Here is a 17,144-nt window from a genome sequence, read left to right as displayed (position 1 = left end):
CAGGCAGTTTTACAACTTGCCTGTTTGGGGGACAAACCACACACCGCGCAGGAGTTGTGGAGGAGCATGGAACAGCAGACAAATGAGTGGTTGCTGCCAGCGAGCCTCAAGCCCGGCCTGGTGGTGTGTGATAACGGGCGAAATCTCATAGCAGCTCTGGGCCTAGCCGGTTTGACGCACATCCCTTGCCTGGCGCATGTGCTGAATTTGGTGGTGCAGAGGTTCCTTAAAAACTACCCCGATATGTCAGAGCTGCTGCAGAAAGTGCGGGCCGTTTGTGCGCACTTTCGGCGTTCTCACCCTGCTGCTGCTCGCCTGGCAGCGCTGCAGCGTAACTTCGGCCTTCCCGCTCACCGCCTCATATGTGACGTGCCCACAAGGTGGAACTCCACCTTGCACATGCTGGAAAGACTGTGCGAGCAGCAGCAGGCCATAGTGGAGTTTCAGCTGCAGCACGCACGCGTGAGTCGCTCTGCGGAACAGCACCACTTCACCACCAATAACTGGGCCTCCATGCGAGACCTGTGTGCCTTGTTGCGCTGTTTTGAGTACTCCACCAACATGGCCAGTGGCAATGACGCCGTTCTCAGCTTAACTATCCCACTTCTATGCCTCCTTGAAAAAACAATTCGGGCGATGATGGAAGAGGATGTGGCACAGGATGAGGAGGAGGAGGAGGATGAAGAGGTAACATTTCCAAGGCTTTCAGGGCAGTCATTCGCAAGGGGCTCCGAGGGTGGGTTCCTGCACACGCAAACGCCAGGGACGCAATTGTCCAGCAGGGGCACAGTTCTGGAGGATGAGGAGGATGAGGAGGAGGAGGAGCTGGAGGAGGAGATGGAACCATGTTCACAGCAGGGTGGCACCCAGGCCAGCTCATGGCCATCACTGGTGCGTGGCTGGGGGGATACAGAGGACACGGACGATACACCTCCCACAGAGGACAGCCTTTCGTCGCCTCTGGGCAGCCTGGCACACATGAGCGATTACATGCTGCAGTGTCTCCACAACGACCGCCGAGTTGCCCACATTCTAACTTGTGCTGATTACTGGGTGGCCACGCTGCTGGATCCCCGTTACAAGGACAACGTACCGTCCTTAATTCACTCACTGGAGCGCGATCGCAAGATGCGCGAGTACAAGCGCACGCTGGTAGACGCCATGCTGCTGGCATTCCCATCTGACAGCGGGGCCACAGTGGAAGCACAAGGCAGAGGAGGAGGAGGAGGAGGTCGCCAACGCAACCAGGGCACCGCCAGCACCTCAGAAGGCAGGGTTAGCATGGCCGAAATGTGGAAAAGCTTTGTCAGCACGCCACAACAAACAGCAGCACCAGCAGCTCAGATGGAACGTCTTAGCAGGAGGCAGCATTTTACCAACATGGTGGAGCAGTATGTGTGCACACGCCTACATGTAGTGAATGACGGGTCTGCCCCCTTCAACTTCTGGGTCTCCAAATTGGGCACATGGCCTGAGCTTGCCCTTTACGCCTTGGAGGTGCTGGCGTGCCCTGCAGCCAGTGTATTATCTGAACGGGTATTTAGCACGGCTGGGGGCGTTATAACAGACAAGCGCAGCCGCCTGTCCAGAGACAATGTGGACAAGCTCACGTTCATTAAAATGAACCAGGCATGGATCCCACGGGACTTTTCCGTACCTTATGCAGAATAGCAATGGATACCGACCTTACCCACCCATTGTTCCATTTTTGCTCTTTCTCACTCTTTTGGGGTGTACCCTCATTTAAAATTTTTGAAAAGAAGCAGTGTTGGCTACCTCGTCCTCCTCCTCAGGGCCAGATTAATGTAGGGGCTATTGGAGCTGCAGCTCCAGGCCCCTACCTTTTATATAGGCCCCGGGTTGGCCATATTCACTGTTACCGCTCTTCTGTCACTTGTAAACACAGAAGTCTGGCTTCTATGCTCGCTTCCCCAGGCAGCACCCTCAGAACCTCCCCACACAGCGTGAAGGCCGGACAAGGAGGGACAGTTGGCGATGCATGGATGTGTTTATGGGCTTCAGAGACAGCATCCCATGTTGAATTAGGCATGCATGGCTGCACCCTTCCTCCTCTGGGTGCATGGCAAGGCACGGCCCTTAAGGCCCTTCAAAATCCTCAGCACCAAGCCCATGATGCTGTTAATCCGGCCCTGGTCCTCCTCCACCGCCGCTTCCACCTACACCGCCCATAGGTGTGCGCAGCCTATTGCAGGTGTGCACCCCAAAGTTGAAATACACATGCATGTGTTTGCCAGCAGGGAGAGTAATGTATCGGGGCCATGTACCTGTAGGCAAGGAGAAATAGAGCAGAGCAGGTCCCAGGGAGATCTTTCCCATCTCCTCACTGGCAATGCTATGTGCCCTAGGTGATTAGGGTGTGCCCAGGCACACCCAGCACACCCTGTGCGCACGCCTATGTCACCGCCACATCCACCACCACCTCAACCTCCCTCCTACTCCATATGGGCCTCGTCCTTCAGAGATGAAGAAGAACATTGTTTTATTTTTCTGTTTTTTTTTTGTTGTTTTAAGTTATTTCCCTATCCACATTTGTTTGCAGAGCACTTGCCATGCTCTTAATTACGTTTTGCTGCCATTTGCAGCACTCTAGCCCTTTCCTTTGGTGTTTTAGAGCCATTTTAGTGCCTTAAAGTTCGGGTCCCCATTGACTTCAATGGGGTTCGGTGTCCGGGAAAAGTTCGGTAAAAGTCCGGGACACGGACCCGGACTTTTTTTTAAAGTTCGGCCGAACCCGTCGAACACGGACATCTAGGTGTTCGCTCAACCCTAGTCACCAGCTCATCAGGTACTCTGATGACAGGTACTCGGGTACTTTGATGGGCCGGTGACAGGTATTCATGTACTCTGATGACAGGTACTGGGGTACTCTAATGACGGGTACTCGGATACTCTGATGACAGGTACTCGGGTACTCTGATGACAGGTACTCGGGTACTTTGAGTACCTGTCACCAGAGTACCGGAGTACCTGAGTACCCGTCATCAGAGTACCCGAGTACCCATCATCGGAGTACCCGAGTACCTGTCACCTACCCATCAGAGTACCCGAGTACCTGTCACCTTCCTATCAGAGTACCCGAGTACCTTCCACCTGCTCATCAGAGTACCTGACACCTGAAGTACCCGAGTACTTGCCGCCTGCTCATCAGTACCCATCACTACTCGTCAGTACTCATCAGTACCCATCAGTACCTATCACCTATCAGTATCAGTACTGATCAACCTAAATACCGATGTTATGGCAGCAGATAGCTGGTATTTTTTTTAAACGGTGGACGGTTGGCTTTCCAATAAGGGTGGTCCCAGCGGCGGTTTCGCCGTGGGATCACCCTTCCGGGATGGCGGAAAAGATGCCCCCCCCCTCCCGCCGCGTTCCGGTCCTTTTCCCTGCTTACCGGACCCGCCGGCAGCGGGGAAAACGATCTGGTCCCAGATCCTTACAGACAGGATGTCGAGTGAGGGCAATCTTGCCCTCACTCGACTCTATGGTCTTGGAGAACCGGAGCTACAGCAAACGTCGTTGCCTAGCAACCGGTTTAAAGGTCCCTCTTTTTTTTTTTCATTTTATTTTATTTATTTATTTTTTTACTATCTTTTAGTGTACTTGTGAGATCTGAGGACTTTTTGACCCCAGATCTCACAAAAAAGAGGTCCTGTCGTGCCTATTTCTATTACAAGGAATGTTTACATTCCTTGTAATAGAAATAAAAATGATATATTTTTTTTTTTTTTTAAACGGTGTAAAAATAAAAAATAATAAATAAAATAAATAGTAAAAAAAAAAAAAAATTAAATTAAAGCGCCCTGTCCCCGTTAGCTTGAGAGCAGAAGCGAATGCATACGGAAACCCCGCCCACATATGTAAACGGTGTTCAAACCACACATGTGAGGTATCAACGCGATTATTAGAGCAAGAGCAATAATTTGAGCCCTAGACCTCCTCTGTAACTCTAAGATGGCAACCTGTAGAAATGTTTAAAGTGTCGCCTATGGGGATTTTAAGTACCACCGTTTTTCGCCATTCCGTGAGCGTGCGCAATTTTGAAGAATGACATGTTGGGTATCTATTTACTCGGCGTAACATTATCTTTCATGTTATGGAAAAAAATTGGGCTAACTTTACTGGTTTACTGGTTTAGATGGTAAACTCCGCACTTATGGTAATGTACTTGGATGAGAAATAAGTAGTAGGCTGCTGCCTCCCTAGAATATAGTTCACGCAAGCAAAATACAGGGGACAAAATGGGTGGAGTCTATAAGGGGTGGGGCTTCTGAGAAATAGGAGGGGTCAAAATGGAAGGGCGGGGTCTTGCAACCCCCCATCTTAACCACTTGCCGACCGCTGCATGTAGATATAATGCGACGGTCAGCCCCTCACAGGCAAAGTGACGTATGTATACGTCACTAGCCTGTGAGGCTCTGGGGAGCGAGCGCACGCCGCCGGAGGCGCACTCCCGCTCCCGTGCGGTCCCCCCCCCGCGGGTGTGACCGGCGGACCCGATGTCCGCCGGTAACTCTGCGATCGTCGCTGCAGAGGGAGAAAGTCAGGCAGCTAGTGTAAACAAGCCGCCTGTTATTCTCCCCTGTGTAGAAACACTGATCATACGGTTCTACTATGTAGGACCGTTGATCATTGTTCCTACAGCTCAGACCACAGCCAATCACAGTTAGAATCACGCCCCTAGGGACACACACAGCCCCTCCCCCTCAAATAAAGTTAACCCCTTCACTACCAGTGTATTTTTACAGTAACAGTGCATATGTATAGCACTGATTACTGCAGTAATGTCACTGGTAACCCCAAAAGTGTCAAAAATGTCAGTCAAGGGTCCGATCTGTCTGCCCCAATGTCGCGGTACCGCAAAAAAAATCGCAGATCGCCGCCATTACGCGTTAAAAAAAACAACAAAAATGACAAAAATCTTTCCCTTTGTTAGTAAACGCAATAACTTACATCAGGTTCATGAAACCGGAAGTGATGTCATCAGACTTCCGGAACGCCGCAGCTGGACCAGATTTGCACATTACATGCGGCTATTTAAACATGGAGGTTCACAGCGTGCCTTTATGCTCCAGTCCCAGTTGACGACCCCTTGTGTGGCAACGTGTCAGAAGGAGCTGGTCGCACTGTCATTTTGTCATGTTACCGTTCTGCAAACGGCCGTAACGTTCTTCAGCTTGTTGCATCTTTTTAACTTGGATTGCTGTAAGTGTATTTGCCTTTATTAAATTTGGTTTTAAAGGATAATGCACTATTAGTCCCTTTCTTTCTTTTGGGAATGCATCTTTGGGCCATTTCATCTTGAGCCGCACCAAGTGTTTTTTTCTGAATGCTGTGGGTGGATGTGATCTGGAGGATCCTCAAGGAGAGTGCTCCACCTCTTCAGTCCTGCTGACACGGGATCATCTACCTACTTTGCTTGAAGTTTTTACCTCCATCATCTCTGGTAAGAGTCCATCTTTATGACTGGGTGTTATTTTATTATCACATTGTCAAGTTTATTTGGAGACTCCGTTTTGTCCAACACATGGTAAGAGGCCATTCACTACGTTGGAATTTGAACACAGTCACCTTTTAAGTGTGGATTCACCACTGAACATATTATATGCACATGTTTGATTATGGACTTTAATTGATAAACTGTACTTTGTTTACACATTACACATTATTCTGAAGTCCTCCAATTTTGTGCACTATTTTTGCACCTACAAGATTTGACTGTTTTATACATTAATATTGTTGGTTTACTATTGAAGCGCATTATTATCCACTTTCACTTATATACTGGCTATTATATTGAACATTTGATACAAGATTTATTGATTAATCTTCTGTACACTGTACACTAATCTTACTCCGCATATTTTTCAGCATATATATTATATACTGTTTACTGTATTATCAGTCATTTATATATTTATCAGCACACAGTCACTTTCATATATCTATCATTTATGTGCATACGTCCCCTACTGGAACTTATGCACATGTCACTTTACTGACCATTCGATACTATAACGTATATATTTATATACTGTACATCAGCTTCATTTTCTCCATTTTTTTACTCTTATTTTACCCCTGCCACTAGGCAGCACCATCCCCCAATTTCTTTTTTTACTGGTTTCTTATTTTTTAATTAAAAAAGTGAATTTTTTCCAAAAAAATTGCGTTTGGAAGACTGCTGCGCAAATACGGTGTGATAAAAAATATTGCAATAATCTCCATTTTATTCTCTAGGGTCTCTGCTAAAAAATATATATAATGTTTGGGGGTTCTAAGTACTTTTCTAGCAAAAACAACTGATTTTAGCTTGTAAACACCAAATGTCAAAAATAGGCCTAGGCAAGTGGCTAGGATGCACGATGGTGCTCCTTGGATGTTGGACCCCTCTATATGGCTAGGCTGTGAAAAAGTCTCACACATGTGGTATTGCCATACTCAGCAGGAGTGGCAGAATGTATTTTGGGGTGTCATTTTTGCTGTGTACATGCTATGTGTTAGGAATATTCTATAAATTGACAACTTTGTGTAAAAAAAAAGTTTTCATTTTTTTCCCACATTTTCCAAAAACTTGTGGAAAAAAAATGACATGTTCAAACGACCCACAATGCCTCATAGAATATACGTTGGAGTGTTTGCTTTCCAAAATTGGGTCATTTTGTGGACTTTTCCATTGTATTGGTGCTCTTGGGCCTTCAAAAGTGTGATAGGTAGTAAGAAAGTTTTATGTGTATTTATGCTCCTAGAACGCCTGAAGGTGCTACTTGGATGTGGAGTCTCTTTTTGTGGCCAGGCTGTGTAAAAGTCTCACATATGTGGTATCACCATACTCAGAAGGAGTAGCAGAATGTATTTTGGGGTGTCATTTTTGCTGTGTACATGCTATGTGTTAGAAATAGCTTATAAATTGACAACTTCGTGGGAAAAAAAAAGAAAAAACAATTTTTTTCTTCATTTTCCCAAGAATTGTGGGAAAAAATTATAACTTCAAAAAACTCACCATGCCTCTTACTAAATACCTTGGACTGTTTACTTTACAAAAAGGGGTCATTTGGGGGGTATTTGTACTGTCCTGACATTTCAGGGCCTCAAGAAACGAGATAGTACCATAGCTTCTAGACTGAATAACTTTCACACAGACTAAATAATATACACTAATTTGGGTTAATTTTACCAGAGATATGTAGCAGTATAAATTTTGGCCCAAATGTATGAAGAAAAATTAATTTTTTGCAAAATTTTATAATAGAAACTAAAAAAAGTGTTTTTTTTTTTTCAAAATGTTTGCTCTTTTTTTGCTTATATCACAGGGAAAAAAACCCAGTTGTGATCAAATACCACCAAAAGAAAGCTCTATTTGTGTGAAAAAAATGATAAAAATTTTGTTTGGTTACAGTGTAGCATGACTGAGCAATTGTCATTCAAAGTGTGAGAGTGCTGAAAGCTGAAAATTGGTCTGGGGAGGAAGGGGGTCTAACTGCTCTGTATGGAAGTGGTTAACCTTGAACTCTTTGGGGTTCACTGATTATGCACCCCCCTCTGTAACTTCAGGGTCCTCAACCTAGGTACCCCCTTTCAGCTAGCTGACACTGGATCCCAGAACCTCTTCCGGAGTGGTCCCCTCTGACTTCAGGCAGACCCCCAGGGGCAATCCGCAGTACTCACGACTTGTGTAGGCTTTCCTGGGACTGGACCCCTCTCACTCTCTGCAGGTTCTCTGCACATCGGATCCCCTCAGCTCAACTCAGCACTCTCTGGATTCCCAGGCAACACCCCGAGATATCCACTTCCTCAGGCAGGAGGAGAGACAGCCGTACTCTCCCTCCTGGGACTCTGCTCCCTCCAAAGACACCGTGTTATGCACTTCCCAAACGTATACCCACTCCCAGAATCCTTTGCAGCATAATCTGCCTTCTGGGGTAGTTACAAGCTTGGATGTGCTGCCCTATGAGAAGCCTCACAGGAGCCAGTGGGGCTACTTCTCCCCTCAGCAGGCACATCTGGAAGCCCTGACACCCTAACTAAATAAATCACAGCCCTGCTGTTAGGCAGACAAGGCCCACTATACATTTACCTAGCACCTACCTCTAGGGTGCTACACCAATACAGTGATCAGTCCTAAAAATATACACTGTCACTGTTACTAATGCCACTGGCTGAGAAGGGGTTAACATCCAGGGTGATCAAAGGGTCAAATGTGTGCCTAATAGTGCTTGATGCTTTCACTGTGTGCTGTTTTTACCAAGGGATGTTTTTGCAGGGAAACAAAAACCGCCTCACCCCCACTGACAGGACGAAGCTCTGTATTGTTTACATTCACAGAACTTTGTCCTGTCTTCCTCTTCACCGATCAGCGGGTGCCATTGGTCAATCATTAGCCGGCACATGTTGATCGGCTTCTGCTGTGACTAAATGTCCCGGACTTTTTCTGAACTTTACCCGGACACCGAACCCCATTGAAGTCAATGGGGACCCGAACTTTCAGGCACTAAAATGGCTCTAAAACACCAATGGGCTAGAGTGCTGCAAATGGCAGCAAAACGTAGTTAAGAGCATGGCGAGTGCTCTGCAAACAAATGTGGATAGGGAAATAACTTAAAACAACAAATAAAAAAACAGAAAAATAAAACAATGTTCTTCATCTGTGAAGGACGAGGCCCATATGGAGTAGGAGGGAGGTTGAGGTGGTGGTGGATGTGGCGGTGTCATAGGCGTGCGCACAGGGTGTGCCGGGTGTGCCTGGGCACACCCTAATCACCTAGGGCACATTAGCATTATCGCTCTGTTTGCCAGTGAGGAGATGGGAAAGATCTCCCTCGGACCTGCTCTGCCATAAGAGAAGTGCCACACACTTCTATTTCACTTTGCCAGCAGGGAGAGTAATGTATCGGGGCCATGTACATGTAGGCAAACACATGCATGTGTATTTAAACTTTGGGGTGCACACCCTAATGCAATAGGCTGTGCACACCTATGGGCGGTGTAGGTGGAAGCGGCGGTGGAGGAGGACAAGGTAGCCAACACTGCTTTTTTTCAGTCATTTTAAATGAGGGTACACCCCAAAAGAGTGAAAAAGAGCAAAAATAGAACAATGGCTGGGTAAGGTCGGTATCCATCTCTATTCTGCACAAGGTACGGAAAAGTCCCGTGGGATCCATGTCTGGTTCATTTTAATGAACGTGAGCTTGTCCACATTGTCTCTGGACAGGCGGCTGCGCTTGTCTGTGATAACGCCCCCAGCCGTGCTAAATACACGTTCAGATAATACACTGGCTGCAGGGCACGCCAGCACCTCCAAGGTGTAAAGGGCAAGCTCAGGCCATGTGCCCAATTTGGAGACCAAGAAGTTGAAGGGGGCAGACCCGTCATTCATTACATGTAGGCGTGTGCACACATACTGCTCCACCATGTTGGTGAAATGCTGCCTCCTGCTAAGACGTTCCATATGAGCTGCTGGTGCTGCTGTTTGTTGTGGCATGCTGACAAAGCTTTTCCACATTTCGGCCATGCTAACCCTGCCTTCTGAGGTGCTGGCGGTGCCCTGGTTGCGTTGGCGACCTCTTCCTCCTCCTCCTCCTCTTCTGCCTTGGCCTTGTGCTTCCACTGTGGCCCCGCTGTCAGGTGGGAATGCCAGCAGCATTGCGTCTACCAGCGTGCGCTTGTACTCGTGCATCTTGCGATCGCGCTCCAGTGAGTGAATTAAGGACGGTACGTTGTCCTTGTAACGGGGATCCAGCAGTGTGGTCACCCAGTAATCAGCACAAGTTAGAATGTGGGCAACTCGGCGGTCTTTGTGGAGACACAGCAGCATGTAATCGCTCATGTGTGCCAGGCTGCCCAGAGGCAACGAAAGGCTGTCCTCTGTGGGAGGTGTATCGTCTGTGTCCTCTGTATCCCCCCAGCCACGCACCAGTGATGGCCATGAGCTGGCCTGGGTGCCACCCTGCTGTGAACAAGGTTCCATCTCATCCTCCATCTCCTCCTCCTCATCCTCCAGAACTGTGCCCCTGCTGGACAATTGTGTCCCTGGCGTTTGTGTGTGCAGGAACCCACCCTCGGAGCCCCTTGCGAATGACTGCCCTGAAAGCCTTGGAAATGTTACCTCTTCATCCTCCTCCTCCTCATCCTGTGCCACATCCTCTTCCATCATCGCCTGAATTGTTTTTTGAACGAGGCATAGAAGTGGGATAGTTAAGCTGACAACGGCGTCATCGGCACTGGCCATGTTGGTGGAGTACTCAAAACAGCGCAACAAGGCACACAGGTCTCGCATGGAGGCCCAGTTATTGGTGGTGAAGTGGTGCTGTTCCACAGAGCTACTGACGCGTGCGTGCTGCAGCTGAAACTCCACTATGGCCTGCTGCTGCTCGCACAGTCTTTCCAGCATGTGCAAGGTGGAGCACATATGAGGCGGTGAGCGGGAAGACCGAAGTTACGCTGCAGCGCTGACAGGCGAGCAGCAGCAGGGTGAGAACGCCGAAAGTGCGCACAGGCGGCCCGCACTTTCTGCAGCAGCTCTGACATATCGGGGTAATTTTTAAGGAACCTCTGCACCACCAAATTCAGCACATGCGCCAGGCAAGGGATGTGCGTCAAACCGGCTAGGCCCAGAGCTGCTATGAGATTTCGTCCGTTATCGCACACCACCAGGTCGGGCTTGAGGCTCGCTGGCAGCAACCACTCATTTGTCTGCTGTTCCATGCTCCTCCACAACTCCTGCGCGGTGTGTGGTTTTTCCCCCAAACAGGCAAGTTTTAAAACTGCCTGCTGTCGTTTACCCCTGGCCGTGCTGAAGTTGGTGGTGAAGGTGTTACGCTGACCGGATGAGGAGGCGGTAGAGGATGAGGAAGCGGAGTAGGAGGAGTTAGGAACAGGAGGCAAACTGAAGCGCCCTGCAATCCTCGGTGGTGGAAGGACATGCGCCAAATTGCTATCCGCCTCAGGCCCATCCGCCACTGCATTTACCCAGTGTGCCGTTAGGGAGATATAACGCCCCTGACTGTGCTTACTGGTCCACGTATCGGTAGTTAGGTGGACCTTGGCACAGATGGGGTTGCGCAGTGCACACCTGATTTTTTCCCCCACTTGGTTGTGCAGGGAAGGCTTGCCTGAAAAAGTAGTGGCGGCTGGGCACGAAGTACTGTGGGACAGCCACCGACATAAGGCTTTTAAAACTGTGCGTCTCCACCAGACGGAATGACAGCATTTCAAAGGCCAAGAATTTTGAAATGCTGGCATTCAGGGCCAGGTATCGCGGGTGGGTAGGGGGGTACTTCCTCTTCCTCTCAAGTGTTTGGGAGACACACTGAACGCTTCCACGGGACATTGTGGAGATGGTTGGTGACCCAGGTGGTGGTGTTGCTGACAGATTGTCTGTTTGCGGGGTGGCAGGTGTCGGTATCACTACAGATGTGGATGGAGAGGCCGAGACTGCAGCAGAAGAGGAAGCAGGAGGAGCCAGAGACCTTTCTTGGTTTTGAAGGTGTCTACTCCACTGCAGCTCGTGCTTTGCACTTAGATGCCTGATCATGCAGGTTGTGCTCAGGTTGAGAAGGTTTATGCCTCGCTTCAGGCTCTGATTGCACAGGGTGCAAACCACTCGTGTCCTGTCATCAGCACATTTTCTGAAGAACTTCCACGCTAGAGAACTCCTTTGAGCTGGCTTTGGTGCGTGCGTTCCCTTGCTGCGTTGGGCAGTAGCAGGCGTAGTGTCTAGGGCACGGCCGCTCCGCTTCTGCACCCTGCTCCCTTTTCTGCTGTGCTGGTGGCTCTGTGCGACCACCGCCTCTTCCTCCAAACTACTTAGGTCACCTGCATGACCTTCATTCCATGTGGGGTCGAGGACCTAATCGTCCTCCACATCATCTTCCACCTAGTCTTCACCCCTGCCCTCCTTGTCGGTCTCCACAATTCTGAATGCCCCAGCAGTTGGCACCTGCGTTTCGTCATCATCGGAGACGTGCTGCCATGGTCCTTCCATGTACTCATCTTGAGAAATAAGTGGTTGGGCATCGCTGCACTCAATCTCTTCCACTTCTGGGGCAGGGCTAGGTGGATGGCCCTGGGAAACCCTGCTGACAGAGTCCTCAAAAAGAAGAAGAGACTGCTGTATGACTTGGGGTTCAGACTGCTTGCCTGATTTGCAAGGGGGTGAGGTGAAAGACGGTTGGACATTGGCTGCAGGGGCCAACTCTGACCTTTCTGCAGTAGACTGGGTGGGAGACAATGTGAAGGAACTGGAGGCACTATCAGCAACCCAATCTACTATCGCCTGTACTTCTTCTGGCCTCATCACTTCTAGAGGCTCATTATGCCCTACCAAATACTGCTGCAGGTTCTGTCGCCTACTCACACTTGAGGAAGGTGTTTCACTTGTGTGTGTAGCTGGCACAGATCGACCACGTCCTCTCCTTGCAACAGGAGCTCTACCAGCAGCACCACGACCCAGGCCACGGCCCCTATTTGACGGTCTCCTCATATTTCTGTAATTTATGATCTTGCCCTAGAAAGGTGTTTATTGGATAGCGGCACAAAACAACAACAGTATCGCACGGGTGTATCTCACAGTCAAATATGCAAACTATGCCGCAATTTAATTTTTTTTACCCCAAAAGGGTGTATATTGAATAGCGGAATAGAAAAAAAGGATAAGAAACGGTGTATCTCACATGTACAAACACAGACTAGGCCCCGATTAAAATTTTTTTGTACCCTAAAGGGAGGATGAGGAAGAGGAGTAGGAGGAGTTCGGAACAGGAGGCAAACTGAAGTGCCCTGCAATCCTTGGCGGTGGAAGGAGATGCGCCAAACAAATTTAAAAGGTGTATCTCACACGTACCGATACAGACTATGCCGTAATTTAATTTTTTACACTCCAAAAGGGTGTATATTGAATAGCGGAATAGGAAAAATGTTATAATACGGTGTATCTCACACGTACAAACACAGACTAAGCCCCGATTACAATTTTTTGTACCCTAAAGGCAGGATGAGGAAGAGGAGTAGGAGGAGTTGGGAACAGGAGGCAAACTGAAGCGCCCTGCAATCCTCGGCGGTGGAAGGAGATGCGCCAAACAAATTTAAAAAGGTGTATCTCACATGTACCGATACAGACTATGCTGTAATTTAATTTTTTACACTCAAACAGGGTGTATATTGAATAGCGGAATAGGAAAATTTTTATAAAACGGTGTATCTCACACGTACAAACACAAACTAGGCCCCATTACTATTTTTTGTACCCTAAAGGCAGGATGAGGAAGAGGAGTAGGAGGAGTTGGGAACAGGAGGCAAACTGAAGCGCCCTGCAATCCTCGGCGGTGGAAGGAGATGCGCCAAACAAATTTAAAAAGGTGTATCTCACATGTACCGATACAGACTATGCCGTAATTTAATTTTTTACACTCAAACAGGGTGTATATTGAATAGCGGAATAGGAAAAATTTTACAAAACAGTGGTGTATCTCACACATACAAACCCAGACTAGGCCCCGATTACTATTTTTTGTACCCCCAAAGGCAGGATGAGGGGTAGGAGGAGTTCGGAACAGGCAGGAAGCAGACTGAAGCACCCTGCAATCCTCGGCGGTATGAGATGCGCCCCAAAAATTGGAAAGGTGTATCTCACACGTACCGACACAGACTATCCCGCAATTTAATTGTTTTTACCCCAAAGGTGTAGATTGAATAGCGGAATAGAAAATATGATATCAAAAGGTGTATGTATCTCACACGTACCGACACAGACTATCCCACAATTTAATTGTTTTTACCCCAAAGGTGTAGATTAAATAGCGGAATAGAAAATATTATCAAAAGGTGTATGTATCTCACACGTACAGAACCAGACTAGGCCCTGATTACTGTTTTTTGTACCCCCAAAGGCAGGATGAGGAGTAGGAGGAGTTCGGAACAGGCAGGAGGCACAATGAAGCACCCTGCAATCCTCGGCGGTATGAGATGCGCCCCAAAAATTGGAAAGGTGTATCTCACACCTACCGACACAGACTATCCCGCAATTTAATTGTTTTTACCCAAAGGTGTAGATTGAATAGCGGAATAGAAAATATGATATCAAAAGGTGTATGTATCTCACACATACCGACACAGACTATCCTGCAATTTAATTGTTTTTACCCCAAAGGTGTAGATTAAATAGCGGAATAGAAAATATGATATCAAAAGATGTATGTATCTCACACGTACCGACACAGACTATCCCGCAATTTAATTGTTTTTACCCCAAAGGTGTAGATTAAATAGCGGAATAGAAAATATGATATCAAAAGATGTATGTATCTCACACGTACCGACACAGACTAGGCCCAAATTACTATTTTTTTTTCCCCCAAAGGCAGGATGAGGAGTAGGAGGAGTTCGGAACAGGCAGGAGGCACACTGAAGCACCCTCAAATCCTCTGCAGTATGAGATGCGCCCCAAAAATTGGAAAGTTGTATCTCACACGTAGCGATACAGACTATCCCACAATTTAATTGGTTTTACCCAAAGGTGTAGATTGAATAGCGGAATAGAAAATATGATATCAAAAGGTGTATGTATCTCACACGTACCGACACAGACTATCCCGCAATTTAATTGTTTTTACTCCAAAGGTGTAGATTGAATAGCGGAATAGAAAATATGATATCAAAAGGTGTATGTATCTCACACGTACTGACACAGACTATCCCGCAATTTAATTGTTTTTACCCCAAAGGTGTAGATTAAATAGCGGAATAGAAAATATTATCAAAAGGTGTATGTATCTCACACGTACAGAACCAGACTAGGCCCCGATTACTATTTTTTGTACCCCCAAAGGCAGGATGAGGAGTAGGAGGAGTTCAGAACAGGCAGGAGGCACACTGAAGCACCCTCAAATCCTCGGCAGTATGAGATGCGCCCCAAAAATTGGAAAGGTGTATCTCACACGTACAGACACAGACTATCCCGCAATTTAATTGTTTTTACTCCAAAGGTGTAGATTGAATAGGGGAATAGAAAATATGATATCAAAAGGTGTATGTATCTCACACGTACAGAACCAGACTAGGCCCCGATTACTATTTTTTGTACCCCCAAAGGCAGGATGAGGAGTAGGAGGAGTTCAGAACAGGCAGGAGGCACACTGAAGCTCCCTCAAATCCTCGGCAGTATGAGATGCACCCCAAAAATTGGAAAGGTGTATCTCACACGTACCGATACAGACTATCCCGCAATTTAATTGTTTTTACCCAAAGGTGTAGATTGAATAGCGGAATAGAAAATATGATATGAAAAGGTGTATGTATCTCACACGTAGAGACCCAGACTAGGCCCAAATTACTATTTTTTGTACCACCAAAGGCAGGATGAGGAGTAGGAGGGGTCGGAACAGGCAGGAGGCACACTGAAGCACCGTCATATCCTCGGCAGTATGAGATGTGCCCCAAAAATTGGAAAGGTGTAGCTCACACGTACCGATACAGACTATCCCACAATTTAATTGTTTTTACCCAAAGGTGTAGATTGAATAGCGGAATAGAAAATATGATATCAAAAGGTGTATGTATCTCACACGTAGAGACCCAGACTAGGCCCAAATTACTATTTTTTGTACCCCCAAAGGCAGGATGAGGAGTAGGAGGAGTTCGGAACAGGCAGGAGGCACACTGAAGCACCCTCAAATCCTCGGCAGTATGAGATGCGCCCCAAAAATTGGAAAGGTGTATCTCACACGTACCGATACAGACTATCCCGCAATTTAATTGTTTTTACCCAAAGGTGTAGATTGAATAGCGGAATAGAAAATATGATATAAAATTGGTGATTTATCAATAGCACATGTGAACAGCAGCGTCTTATATCAGTCAGCTCTGGTGCAGGCTATGGAGGGAAAAAAAAAGAAAATTCCCCTTTTAAGTTTGTAATTTTTAACTAGATTAGTACAGACTATGCCACAATTTAATTTTTTTAACCCAAGGGTGTATATTGAATAGTGGAATAGAAAAAAGTGTATAACTTTTGAAATCACTCAATAATAGCACATGTGAACACAGTAGTGTATTAATATTAAAACAAACTTATGCGCTAAAATTAGATAAAATGACCCCCCTGGATCTTGTCAAAAATGAATATAAACACTCGTGGAACACCGCAGAGAAAGCTGCTGATTTGGTAGTGTCACCACATATCCAAGACAATATTAAGAAACAAAAAAGCAGCGCTCAACTCTTAAGGTGAACCTCTCTGGCTAAATCCATACACCAGACAACAATAAATGATTCTAAAAATGCATACAAGGTGGGAAATCAGAGATCAATAATCCATAACATTCAAAGAGGGTTAGGAATTCCAATCACGATAACAAAAGATTCCCGAAATATCCAAGAGACACAAAAGTGTAATGGACGGTGATAAAAAATACAAATCAAGGTGAATTTTATGCTTTAAATAAATACAAGTTCTGATAATAATCTGAATAAAAAAATCTTTAGGTTAAAAGGCAAATATCAAAGATGTGAATATACAGTGAACTTGTGAGGTGATATACATCCGTAATATAAAACCAATATTAGGAATTAAATAAGTGCTGGAAAAACTTTAAAAATCAATAATGAACCATCAAAAATAATAATATAAATAATGCTGCATGTGAAATAAATAATGAATAAATAAAGTGAATATAAGAGTGCAAAGGTGCTATATAAAGTGTCTAAATGTCCATAAAGTCCTTCAAATTATCAGAATGTGATCAAAGTGCAAAGTGCCAAGGACATTCAATTGAAATTCCAGGTGAATAGACAAGGTGCAATCAGACTTCAAGTCACAACCAGGTAAAGAGTGCGCAGGTGAGCAAGCAATCCGACACCGAGTGTAATGGCCGCTCACCTCCACAACACTCAGAATGAGCGTTTCTATGCAGTTTAATAAACCTCCTCTCAGGCGTCTCGGTCTCCAGCAAGAATTAACTCTATCTCCAATGGCTAGACTCCCGGCTCATGTATATACCAATCCCTTTCCACGTATCTATCCGGTGCTCAAGCAAAGAAGACTCTCATGGTGTAGCACATCAAAACTTTAGTTTATTAAAAAATATCACAGAACACTTACTAGAACAACGTAGTAATACAGCAGAGAA

This window comes from Pelophylax lessonae (assembly GCF_965119305.1).
Source record: "Pelophylax lessonae genome assembly, chromosome: 5".
NCBI classification, from domain to species: domain Eukaryota; kingdom Metazoa; phylum Chordata; class Amphibia; order Anura; family Ranidae; genus Pelophylax; species Pelophylax lessonae.
The sequence above is the reverse complement of the archived record's forward strand: the minus strand, read 5'-3'. Positions refer to the sequence as shown.